This window comes from Thalassophryne amazonica, chromosome 2, assembly GCF_902500255.1.
Source record: "Thalassophryne amazonica chromosome 2, fThaAma1.1, whole genome shotgun sequence".
In the NCBI taxonomy this organism is placed as follows: domain Eukaryota; kingdom Metazoa; phylum Chordata; class Actinopteri; order Batrachoidiformes; family Batrachoididae; genus Thalassophryne; species Thalassophryne amazonica.
The window spans coordinates 86,706,531-86,719,527 of record NC_047104.1 but is presented as its reverse complement, the minus strand read 5'-3'; the positions used below and the strand labels follow the sequence as shown (position 1 = coordinate 86,719,527).

At 42.0% G+C, this 12,997-nt stretch overlaps 1 protein-coding gene across 1 annotated transcript in view; it reads right to left on the bottom strand.

Annotated features, from left to right (window-relative positions):
- Positions 1-12,997, bottom strand: part of depdc7a (DEP domain containing 7, paralog a) — an 80,068-nt gene that overhangs the window by 62,775 nt on the left and 4,296 nt on the right. The gene's annotated exons all lie outside the window — the stretch shown is intronic.

The following is a 12,997-nucleotide window of genomic DNA, read 5'->3' as shown; positions in this document are numbered from 1 at the left end:
TCCCTCACACCTTATTGTATTGAGCTGTGTGTTAGTCATGTATCAGCTTCCACTGCGGTGGTGATTTGTGAACGGGATGTTCCATGCCTGCAGGTTGGGAAGCTGATCAGTAATCAAGCCAGGAAGTGTTTGCTGTTTGTACACCTTTAAGTGTTCTGTGTGTAGAGTGTGGACTCACATAATGGTTCCTTCTTTCACAGACTCGGTTGTTGCGGCCACCTGGGGGGTGTCGGCGGGGTCCTTGGGTCCGAAACAGCTTCTGGCTCCGGACCATTAGCGCTGCTGGGAGCGCACCACGCCAGACCGCACCTGTTATTATTATTATGATCACTGTTATGTATTAAATTCAGTTAGCCTTTGTACCGTGCTCTGCTTATTTCATACTGGGTCCTTCAAACGCTGGTCGGTTCTCCGAGCTGCGTCCGACACATAACAGTAGTCTCTGGCCAAACATCACGGACCCAGCGGTAGCAGAGACGGTAACGCGCCGGGAAGGCGGCAGCAGACGTTCAGTGGTTATCCGGATCAGTTGCGGGGCTCTCCGCCCGGAAGGTGCGTGTTTGAGAACCCATTACTGGATACTAATTTGTGCTCTCTTGCAGCCGTGTCCTGTGTTTGTGCCTTATCCGTGGGTCGTGGTGGAGTGTGACTGGCGACAGCTTCGCGTCACACTCCGACCGGATAAGAGGTTTAAACGGGAGCTGCAAGAGTGCGGTTGTAATGGGTTCACGCGCACGGCGGAGCTCTGTTAGCACGGGTCGCTGGGCTTCCTGTGCTACAGTCGTAGCCCCATTTCCCCGGATAAAAGGTAACTACTGCGTCTGTTGTTTCAGCTCCGGCGTTATTTAGTTGAGCACATTTTGGTTGTGTTGCACACAGCTGCGCACGAAGATGCAGCTCGTTTGTTTTTTGTCACCAAAGGGGGTTTTTCATTTTTTAGCACTCTGGTTCCCCCTTGTGGTGACTGAATCACGGTACCGTCAAGCTCTTGAGTAGGAACAGGTGTGTTCCATTTGGTTGAGCTTGACGGTATAACTCACTGATTTGTTTTGTGTTGGTTCATTTTGTGTGGGTGTTTTTTGAGTGGGTTTTTGTGGGCTTTTGTTTTTTTGTTGTCCACTGTTTGTCTGGGGGTGTGATCCTGCGGCCTTTGTTACACAAAAAAAAAAAAAAAAAAAAAGGAAAGACGGGGACCCAAACAACTGTGTGTTGGTCTGTTTTTTTTTCTTTTGTTTCTTTTTGTTTCCCCCCTCCCCGGGGTTAGATGGAACGGTCCCCTGGGGGGTGATGGGGTGGTATTTGGGTTGTTTTTTGTTTTTTGTTATGCCCTCTCTTCTCCTCTGACTCCAGCCGGGGGTGCCGTAGTGTCGGCATTGCTGGAGGGGTGCAGTTAGGTTGTACTGGGCGTTTCCCAGGTGGCCTCTGCACCCGGGAGGGGAGGGGGGGGGGTTTGGGGTTTTTGTTTTGTTTTTCCTCCCCCAGTTTCCGCCCTCAGGGTTTGACTGTGGTGTCCTCTGGGGGGGAAAAGGCGTTGGGTCCATCTAGCCGTGGGCGGCCGGGGCTGGGTCCATTGGTCGTGTGGGGAGGCGTCTCCTGGGGTTGACGAGTGGTCCTCTGGGGGGCGCTGGTAGTCCCCGTGGGTGACGGTGGATCCCAGAGGGACCTCGGCCGTGGTTATTACTCCTGGAGCTGGCGGGTGGCCCTCTGGGGGGTGTTGGTCCCTGCGTGTCGTTTGGGGGGGAGGAGGGGGGGGTCTTTTGGCATTTTTGTTTGTGTGTTTACATGTGGGTTGTTTTTCTTTTCTCCCCTTCCCTGGGGTTTGATGGAACGGTCCTCTGGGGGGGGGGGGGGTGTTTTAGTATTTTGTTTGTAGGCTTGGGTTTGGGTTGTTTTTCCTTTCTCCCCTTCCCTGGGGTTTGATGGGACGGTCCCCTGGGGAGGGGGGGGGGGGGATGTTTTGGTTGTTTTGTTTTTGACTAATCACACGTTTGGTTAAAGGCTGACCGCACAGGTGTAGGAACTCCTGGCCACACCTGTGCTAAGACTGTCAGAAACAAAGGCAAAGATGCAGCCAGTTCAACCAGTCTGTTGGAGGACTAACGCGGACATGGTTTCCAGCCATGGTCCCTGGAGGGGGGTGTTTCTCCTGGGCCAGGTGTGTGTGGTCGCCGGGAGGCTTCCCGTGAGGGTGGGGTACTGTTGTATGGCTGGGGGGGCCTGGCTGCTGGTTTGTTTGCCTTTTGTGTTTCCTCCCAGGTGGCATGCATTTGGGACTGAGTGGCTGTTTTGCTGAGGCTGTTAGGACTTCACCCTGATCACCAGGACTCACAGCTGAGGTGCATCTGGAGGGATTGGAGTATGTTGGCATTTAAGACTGAAGTGCACAGTGTGCATTTGCCAGAGACTCGACCTTGTGACCAGACGGGTGAGATCGTCGTCTTGGGAGCCATCTCATCAGCAGCGGACGCTGAGAATGTCCAGGTTTGATGCACGGTCTGTGAAAGAGGAGAGGGTGAGGTCTCACGCTCGTCAGCACACTTCCTGAGGTACGTTGGATTTTGTGACTAACAGTTATACAGTCAGTAAATGTGGTGTCCCTCACACCTTATTGTATTGAGCTGTGTGTTAGTCATGTATCAGCTTCCACTGCGGTGGTGATTTGTGAACGGGATGTTCCATGCCTGCAGGTTGGGAAGCTGATCAGTAATCAAGCCAGGAAGTGTTTGCTGTTTGTACACCTTTAAGTGTTCTGTGTGTAGAGTGTGGACTCACATAATGGTTCCTTCTTTCACAGACTCGGTTGTTGCGGCCACCTGGGGGGTGTCGGCGGGGTCCTTGGGTCCGAAACAGCTTCTGGCTCCGGACCATTAGCGCTGCTGGGAGCGCACCACGCCAGACCGCACCTGTTATTATTATTATGATCACTGTTATGTATTAAATTCAGTTAGCCTTTGTACCGTGCTCTGCTTATTTCATACTGGGTCCTTCAAACGCTGGTCGGTTCTCCGAGCTGCGTCCGACACATAACAGAGAATAATGTAATGTAATAATGTACTTAACTGCTGTGAAGGTTTAATGATTGGCTAATGTTAGTGTAGCCATTTAGCACAGCTGATATGAGTGAACACTTTAATTTGTAGATGATTCAGTCTTTCTTATTTTTACAAAATAAAACTACAGCTTTTTTCAGACACCACAAAAGCTCAACTTTAAATAACTTATTTTTTCGGGCATTTCTTTCCATCGTTTTTTTTTTTTGCCGTTTTTTTTTTCTTCTTTTTTTTTATATATATATAAACTGTTTAGTGTTTCTTTATATTTAAATAAATATTTTTATTTGTCCCAATCAGGAACATTTGCTGTGCAGACAACCAAACTTCCATTGATGAGCTGAACACCACGAAGTCCAGTCGAAAGAAAACATCTCTGCTCTTCAGCAACATCACCAGAGTTCAAACCTGCAGAAGAGACCTTCATCTGGTCCCGAGAATCCAGCAGAACATCACCTGCTTCTAAATAAAAGGCTCTTTAAACAGCAACTATTTTATTATTTTTTAAAAAGCTGTTTCATTTTATATTTTAACAATAAATGAACGGATCATTAAAAATGTCCACGAAATCAAAGTCAAAAGACATTTGCACAGGTAGAAGCTCTCCACTTATTGTGCTCAAATTCATATTTTTAGAAATGACTCTGTCCTGATAACAACATTAAAGGCAATTACATATTTTGACGAAATTACAAGTTTAAATGACTATATAAAAAAATTCATCATGAGGTTTATGTCACAGAAATCCTACTTTACAATCACACTGCAGTCATTGTTAAATTATTTCCTGTTGCATTTATAATAAACATTTGTATTTATTTAGTGTCTTTTTCTGGTTGAAATGAGATATATATAAATAATCTACCAGACTTAAAAAATATACAAATTTCCATGTTATTTTATTTGTCTAAAAATAAATGTCCAAGGTTCCTTATGTTAAACAAGAAATTATCTAATCTGAAATAACAGGTGGTTTTAATTTACAGATGAAAAGTTTCTAAAGAACCATTTATTGATTTATTTAGCTATTTTAATTACAAGTGTTCTAAACTTTTTTTAACCGTAATCAGAAATTTTGAGGTAACAAACAACAACAAAAAAACATTTCCAATGATTTTTCTTCAGAAAACTGCTCTATAAATGAGCAGTCCTGTCACACGTTAATGTTTTGTACAGATCAGTGGTTTCTGCACCAATCCGTTTTGTATAAATCAGTGGTTTCTGCCACGAGTCTTCCGTGTTTTGGCCCGATGTGTCGTTCCTATTGGACAATGCGAAGGTATGTCACAGCTCAGAGCGTCGAAAGTTGGATTGGATTGAACTTTGACCGCGTCAGCCTGCCGACAAGCGGCAATGCACGCTCCCGTCAGAAGCGTCAGTTTAGCTCGGCTTTTGACGCAATGCTTCTGACGCGTCTAAAAATTATGCACAGTGCAAGCTTTGCATTTTGTTTCACCAGTTATCCATCTTCATGATGAAGTGGTATAGAGGAGGATTTTCTTAAAAAGAAAACCTGAAAGTTTAGCTACAAATTGCCAGAAGGTACATCTGAGATGCAAGCCTAGATTTGATCTGTTTTGGTGAAAGAAAATCCTTCTCTGCTCTACTTCACTATGAAGCTGAGAGTAGTGATGCAAAATGCAAAGCTTGCACTGTGCACAATTTCTCCAATCACAGCCACATAAGCCCATAACTTCTTCTGGGTTGTCTGGGTGTCTTGGTGGCTTTCCTCACTCTTCTCCTTCTTGCACACTCACTCAGTTTTGAGAATTGTCTACTCCATGCAGATTTACCATAAAGTGTCATACTGTTTGTATTTCTTTGTAATTGATGTAAATAAAGTCCAAGACATATTCAGTGGCAGCTTCACCATCAGAGAGCCTCGTCCACAACTACCACAAAAGACTCCGAGCTGTCAGTGATGTTAAAGGGGGCAATACACAGTATTAAGAACAGGGGTATGGAAACTTTGGATCAGAGTCATTTGGGTAGTTTGTGTTGTCATTTTGATTTAAAAAGAGGAAACACAGTTGTTTGACAATAAATGGCTTCACCCAAGCACTAACCATGAGTGAAAAAAATACGTTTTTGTGTTGTCATTCATATTCTCTAAAAATGGCCAAAAAAGCAAAACTTTTGCCAGGGTATGTAAACTTTTGAGCACAACTGTAAGTTGACCGAACTGTCTTGGCCACATATTAGTTAGCTTATTGCAACTGAGTAACATGTCTCTTTGCGGTGTTGCAAGGTGACATAAGGATCAAAATACACTGAACAAATATATCAATGCAATACTTTTGTTTTTGCAAATGGCAAATGTTAGCTTTAACCAGTGGTGGGCACAGCTAACCAAAAGGTTAGCTTCAATAACAGGTAACCAGCTAACTGAAAAGTTATCTTTTATGAAGCTAAACTGATAAACCACCCCAAAAAAATTTCAGAAGCTACAGCTAACCGATAACTTTCAGTACTGCCCCAGTACACTTGCAACTAACAAGCTGAATAGCTTCTGGTACCGTCAAAGATAACCAGGCCCAAATAATAAGTCAGCATTTCTGTCTTTGCGCGCCCTGCCCACTGTTGGAAGCTCATATTTATTACATAGCTTGCAGCAATGAAGCAGTTGAGAGGAGCAGTGAAGCTCAACTCACTACTCACTAGCAGTGTCGCTGTGAGGTGGAGGTCTTGGAAAATAAAGCAGTGCTGACTTATGGTTTTGATTTATAAATAAAATTAATACAGATAGAATAACTCGATTAATGTCAGTTCTGTCATTTGTACAAAGTTAAAATATAACATATATCTTTTAATTTTAAATAATGCACTAATTCTGAAGTTTTGTAACAAACAGACAGCTGCCAAAGGGATTATGGGTAAAATGTGCCTCCGCTAAGACTGACTGGTTGATTCATTCATTCTATGTCAAAACCAACACGTTAATGTGAGGTGTATGTTGGTGTTTACATATAAATGTGCTTTTGTAAAATATGCCATTTTTTGTATCTGTAAAAAAACAAAGGCATTTGCAAAACAAAGCCAAGTTGTGATTCTATATATAACCGGTGTCAAAATAAATAGAACACTGCCATCTACTGGTGCCCAGATGCTTAGTACTTAGGGCGAATACTGCCATGAACACCACTGGCCAGTAGATGACAGTAGAGACCCTGAAAACTTGCTAAAACAAATATTCCAAATAAATAATCCATCCATGTCTGCTACATTTAAGATGCATGGAATTTAATAAACGCAAACCGAATTTCAGACATCTTATATATATTACTCTGGAGCAAAGAGGACAGTCAGTGTTTGACAAAAGCAAGACGTTAAAGAACAAACATGAAGCATTGCAGCTCACAATGATTCCAATTGAAAATAATGGAGAAGCAACCTGAGCTTCTTCTGGCATTTTTACATTAAAAAAACCAAACGCAATAACGTCTATAAACCCAGAGAATATATTCACAAGAGTTTTAGGCACAATATACAAAGGGTTTAATGCTGTTGTCCGTGTGGAGCCTGGTCAGAGCGTCTCAAATGCATTTCTTCTCTTGTGACTGTACTGAGATTAACCATAATGCACTGGCCACAGCATATCCACACTAAAACCTTGAAAATTAGTGCATTACTTTAAAACTAAAACATATATCTGATATTTTCACTTTATAAAACTTCAGACGTGACGTTAATTTAAATACCTTGTCCGAAATTAGTTTGGTGAAAATTTTAACCATAAGTTAAAACTGTATGCCTCTGGATGACTTGCCTGTACTTGCCTATATGCCTCTGGATGACTCCTTTCATTGCAGTTGTCCTTTCTCTGCAGAGGATAGAGCAGTTTATTCTGAAACTAGCTCTCCTCTGTTTATAGAAGATAGAACTGCCATCTACTATCAATCAATCAATCAATTTTTTTATATAGCGCCAAATCACAACAAACAGTTGCCCCAAGGCGCTCTATATTGTAAGGCAAGGCCATACAATAATTATGTAAAACCCCAACGGTCAAAACGACCCCCTATGAGCAAGCACTTGGCTACAGTGGGAAGGAAAAACTCCCTTTTAACAGGAAGAAACCTCCAGCAGAACCAGGCTCAGGGAGGGGCAGTCTTCTGCTGAGACTGGTTGGGGCTGAGGGAAAGAACCAGGAAAAAGACATGCTGTGGAGGGGGGCAGAGATCGATCACTAATGATTAAATGCAGAGTGATGCATACGGAGCAAAAACAGAAAGAAACAGTGCATCATGGGAACCCCCCCACAGTCTACGTCTAAAGCAGCATAACCAAGGGATGGTCCAGGGTCACCTGATCCAGCCCTAACTATAAGCCTTAGCGAAAAGGAAAGTTTTAAGCGTAATCTTAAAAGTAGAGAGGGTATCTGTCTCCCTGATCTGAATTGGGAGCTGGTTCCACAGGAGAGGAGCCTGAAAGCTGAAGGCTCTGCCTCCCATTCTACTCTTACAAACCCTAGGAACTACAAGTAAGCCTGCAGTCTGAGAGCGAAGCGCTCTAATGGGGTAATATGGTACTACGAGGTCCCTAAGATAAGATGGGACCTGATTATTCAAAACCTTATAAGTAAGAAGAAGAATTTTAAATTCTATTCTAGAATTAACAGGAAGCCAATGAAGAGAGGCCAACACGGGTGAGATATGCTCTCTCCTGCTAGTCCCCGTCAGTACTCTAGCTGCAGCATTCTGAACCAACTGAAGGCTTTTTTAGGGAACTTTTAGGACAACCTGATAATAATGAATTACAATAGTCCAGCCTAGAGGAAATAAATGCATGAATTAGTTTTTCAGCATCACTCTGAGACAAGACCTTTCTGATTTTAGAGATATTGCGTAAATGCAAAAAGGCAGTCCTACATATTTGTTTAATATGCGCTTTGAATGACATATCCTGATCAAAAATGACTCCAAGATTTCTCACAGTATTACTAGAGATCAGGGAAATGCCATCCAGAGTAAAGATCTGGTTAGACACCATGCTTCTAAGATTTGTGGGGCCAAGTACAATAACTTCAGTTTTATCTGAGTTTAAAAGCAGGAAATTAGAGATCATCCATGTCTTTATGTCTGTAAGACAATCCTGCAGTTTAGCTAATTGGTGTGTATCCTCTGGCTTCATGGATAGATAAAGCTGGGTATCATCTGCGTAACAATGAAAATTTAAGCAATACCGTCTAATAATACTGCCTAAGGGAAGCATGTATAAAGTGAATAAAATTGGTCCTAGCACAGAACCTTGTGGAACTCCATAATTAACTTTAGTCTGTGAAGAAGATTCCCCATTTACATGAACAAACTGTAATCTATTAGACAAATATGATTCAAACCACCGCAGCGCAGTGCCTTTAATACCTATGACATGCTCTAATCTCTGTAATAAAATTTTATGGTCAACAGTATCAAAAGCAGCACTGAGGTCCAACAGAACAAGCACAGAGATAAGTCCACTGTCCGAAGCCATAAGAAGATCATTTGTAACCTTCACTAATGCTGTTTCTGTACTATGATGAATTCTAAAACCTGACTGAAACTCTTCAAATAGACCATTCCTCTGCAGGTGATCAGTTAGCTGTTTTACAACTACCCTCTCAAGAATCTTTGAGAGAAAAGGAAGGTTGGAGATTGGCATATAATTAGCTAAGATAGCTGGGTCAAGTGATGGCTTTTTAAGTAATGGTTTAATTACTGCCACCTTAAAAGCCTGTGGTACATAACCAACTAACAAAGATAGATTGATCATATTTAAGATTGAAGCATTAAATAATGGTAGGACTTCCTTGAGCAGCCTGGCAGCAATGGGGTCTAATAAACATGTTGATGGTTTGGATGAAGTAACTAATGAAAATAACTCAGACAGAACAATCGGAGAGAAAGAGTCTAACCAAATACCGGCATCACTGAAAGCAGCCAAAGATAACGATACATCTTTGGGATGGTTATGAGTAATTTTTTCTCTAATAGTCAAAATTTTGTTAGCAAAGAAAGTCATGAAGTCATTACTAGTTAAAGTTAATGGAATACTCAGCTCAATAGAGCTCTGACTCTTTGTCAGCCTGGCTACAGTGCTGAAAAGAAACCTGGGGTTGTTCTTATTTTCTTCAATTAGTGATGAGTAGAAAGATGTCCTAGCTTTACGGAGGGCTTTTTTATAGAGCAACAAACTCTTTTTCCAGGCTAAGTGAAGATCTTCTAAATTAGTGAGACGCCATTTCCTCTCCAACTTACGGGTTATCTGCTTTAAGCTGTGAGTTTGTGAGTTATACCACGGAGTCAGGCACTTCTGATTTAAGGCTCTCTTTTTCAGAGGAGCTATAGCATCCAAAGTTGTCCTCAATGAGGATATAAAACTACTGACGAGATACTCTAACTCCCTTACAGAGTTTAGGTAGCTACTCTGCTCTGTGTTGGTATACGACATTAGAGAACATAAAGAAGGAATCATATCCTTAAACCTAGTTACAGCGCTTTCTGAAAGACTTCTAGTGTAATGAAACTTATTCCCCACTGCAGGGTAGTCCATCAGGGTAAATGTAAATGTTATTAAAAAATGATCAGACAGAAGGGAGTTTTCAGGGAATACTGTTAAGTCTTCTATTTCCATACCATAAGTCAGAACAAGATCTAAGATATGATTAAAGTGGTGGGTGGACTCATTTACTTTTTGAGCAAAGCCAATACAGTCTAATAATAGATTAAATGCAGTGTTGAGGCTGTCATTCTCAGCATCTGTGTGGATGTTAAAATCACCCACTATAATTATCTTATCTGAGCTAAGCACTAAGTCAGACAAAAGGTCTGAAAATTCACAGAGAAACTCACAGTAACGACCAGGTGGACGATAGATAATAACAAATAAAACTGGTTTTTGGGACTTCCAATTTGGATGGACAAGACTAAGAGACAAGCTTTCAAATGAATTAAAGCTCTGTCTAGGTTTTTGATTAATTAATAAGCTGGAATGGAAGATTGCTGCTAATCCTCCGCCTCGGCCCGTGCTACGAGCATTCTGACAGTTAGTGTGACTCGGGGGTGTTGACTCATTTAAACTAACATATTCATCCTGCTGTAACCAGGTTTCTGTTAGGCAGAATAAATCAATACGTTGATCAATTATTATATCATTTACCAACAGGGACTTAGAAGAGAGAGACCTAATGTTTAATAGACCACATTTAACTGTTTTAGTCTGTGGTGCAATTGAAGGTGCTATATTATTTTTTCTTTTTGAATTTTTATGCTTAAATAGATTTTTGCTGGTTATTGGTGGTCTGGGAGCAGGCACCGTCTCTACGGGGATGGGGTAATGAGGGGATGGCAGGGGGAGAGAAGCTGCAGAGAGGTGTATAAGACCACAGCTCTGCCTCCTGGTCCCAACGCTGGACAGTCACAGTTTGGAGGATCCAAGAAATTGGCCAGATTTCTAGAAATGAGAGCTGCTCCATCCAAAGTGGGATGGATGCCGTCTCTCCTAACAAGACCAGGTTTTCCCCAGAAGCTTTGCCAATTATCTATGAAGCCCACCTCATTTTTTGGACACCACTCAGACAGCCAGCAATTCAAGGAGAACATGCGGCTAAACATGTCACTCCCGGTCTGATTGGGGAGGGGCCCAGAGAAAACAACAGAGTCCGACATTGTTTTTGCAAAGTTACACACCGATTTAATGTTAATTTTAGTGACCTCCGATTGGCGTAACCGAGTGTCATTACTGCCGACGTGAATTACAATCTTACCAAATTTACGCTTAGCCTTAGCCAGCAATTTCAAATGTCCTTCGATGTCGCCTGCTCTGGCCCCCGGAAGACAATTGACAATGGTTGCTGGTGTCGCTAACTTCACATTTCTCAAAACAGAGTCGCCAATAACCAGAGTTTGATCCTCGGCGAGTGTATCGTCGAGTGGGGAAAAACGGTTAGAGATGTGAACAGGTTGGCGATATACACGGGGCTTCTGTTTAGGGCTACGCTTCCTCCTCACAGTCACCCAGTCAGCCTGCTTTCCCGACTGCTCGGGATCTGCCAGGGGGGAACTAACGGCGGCTAAGCTACCTTGGTCCGCACCGACTACAGGGGCCTGGCTAGCTGTAGAATTTTCCACGGTGCGGAGCCGAGTCTCCAATTCGCCCAGCCTGGCCTCCAAAGCTATGAATAAGCTACACTTATTACAAGTACCGTTACTGCTAAAGGAGGCCGAGGAATAACTAAACATTTCACACCCAGAGCAGAAAAGTACGGGAGAGACAGGAGAAGCCGCCATGCTAAATCAGCTAAGAGCTAGTAGCTACGCTAACCTAGCGGATTCCTAAAAACACGCAAAGTGAATAATGTGTAAATAATTTAGAGGTGATTCAGCAGAAGGAGTGCCTTAATTAAGGCACCAAACAGGCCATGAAGCAGCACAGGTAACGCACGACAACAGCGAACGCACGACAACGGTGCTAAAATAAAATAAAAATCGACTAAACACGCTGTGGAGCAGCACAGGTAACGCACGACAACAGTGCTAAAAAAAAATAAAAACGAAAGCGTTAGCAAGCTAGTTAGCTTGCCAACGCTGATGAAAGTTAGCTGATAAAAGTGCTCCGTCGCAATGTTTCGACCGTTAGAGGTCTTCTGGTTATGGTCCAAGTCTCACAACAATACTCTAAGACTGCTAATGCCAGGACCCTAAAGACTTGGACTGTCTCTTAAAGGTAATGGCATCTCCAAACACCATCGTTGAGGCATCTCTCAACTTCATCAGCTGAAGTCCAAGAGACATTAATGTCACTGCCAAAATAAGAGAATTTCTCAACAATTTCAGCACTTTCAGTAAGACATTGAAAGCCTGAATCTCAGTCTTGAGGTTGGAGAATCACTAAACCAGATACTGTGATTTCTCATTCACCTTCTCAAGTGCTGCAATCAGAGTATTCATTGATTCTGCAAAGATCACAGCCTCATCCGTGAGATCAAGGTCAGTAAACCTTTCCTCATTAACAAAAACACCCAAGTTATTGGACTCTACGACCCTCCCACACCTAATCCATGCAATGCTATTTGAAATGCTAACAATCTCCCTCTAATGCTGCCACTGGTTTGCGCATCTGTGATCAAATGACAAATGTTTGAATTATAGTGTTTTAGCCCCATCACTGAATTGAACTTTAGGTAAAAGTGATCACATTGGGAAAAATAAATAAATAAATACATACATAAATAAATAAAAAGCAGAAAAAAATACCAGGGTACTAATAGAATAAAGATTTGGCATCAATGTGACTATAATTTATTTACATCTGTGTGTGTGTGTGTTTGAAATAAGTCATATACATTTATTTGTGTGATTGGCCACTTCAAAAATCATGACTTTTCTAGTATCTGGTGGCTAAAGAGTTTCTTCAATTTTTTGTTAGATCCAGTCGACAACTTCAGGCTCAACCTTCGCTTAAAAAAAAAAAAAAACCTGTCCTCTTTAAATATTTATTGAAACTTAGGGCTAAACCACTTGAAGACAGGGTTAAACCACTGGAGACCCAAATATTTAGTAGGTTGATGAATCTGAAACATCTGTTACCTCTTAAAAAAACATTCATGAAATGAACCAGAAAAAGTTAGAATACAAACTCATGCAACATTTTTACCAGTAGGGAGGAAAACTTTATGGATTTTAGACAAATCCCAATCCATTAATACGCATCAAGAAGAAGAAGAAAATTGCGCTGTGCGCAAAGCACACAATTTGGACCAGAGTGAAATTGGTTACCAGTTACTAGTTAGTTATTCAGACACTTATTCTGCAAAAAAAAAAAAAAAAAAAAGTTATTTTTGGAATGAATGACATTCAATGGATCCACAGAGATGCATCATTCAGGAAACTGGACTGAAATTGCGAATGTCTGTCTAAATTTCTGTACAATCCAGTCCAGGCACTTATTCGGCCCCCGCAAAAAAATTG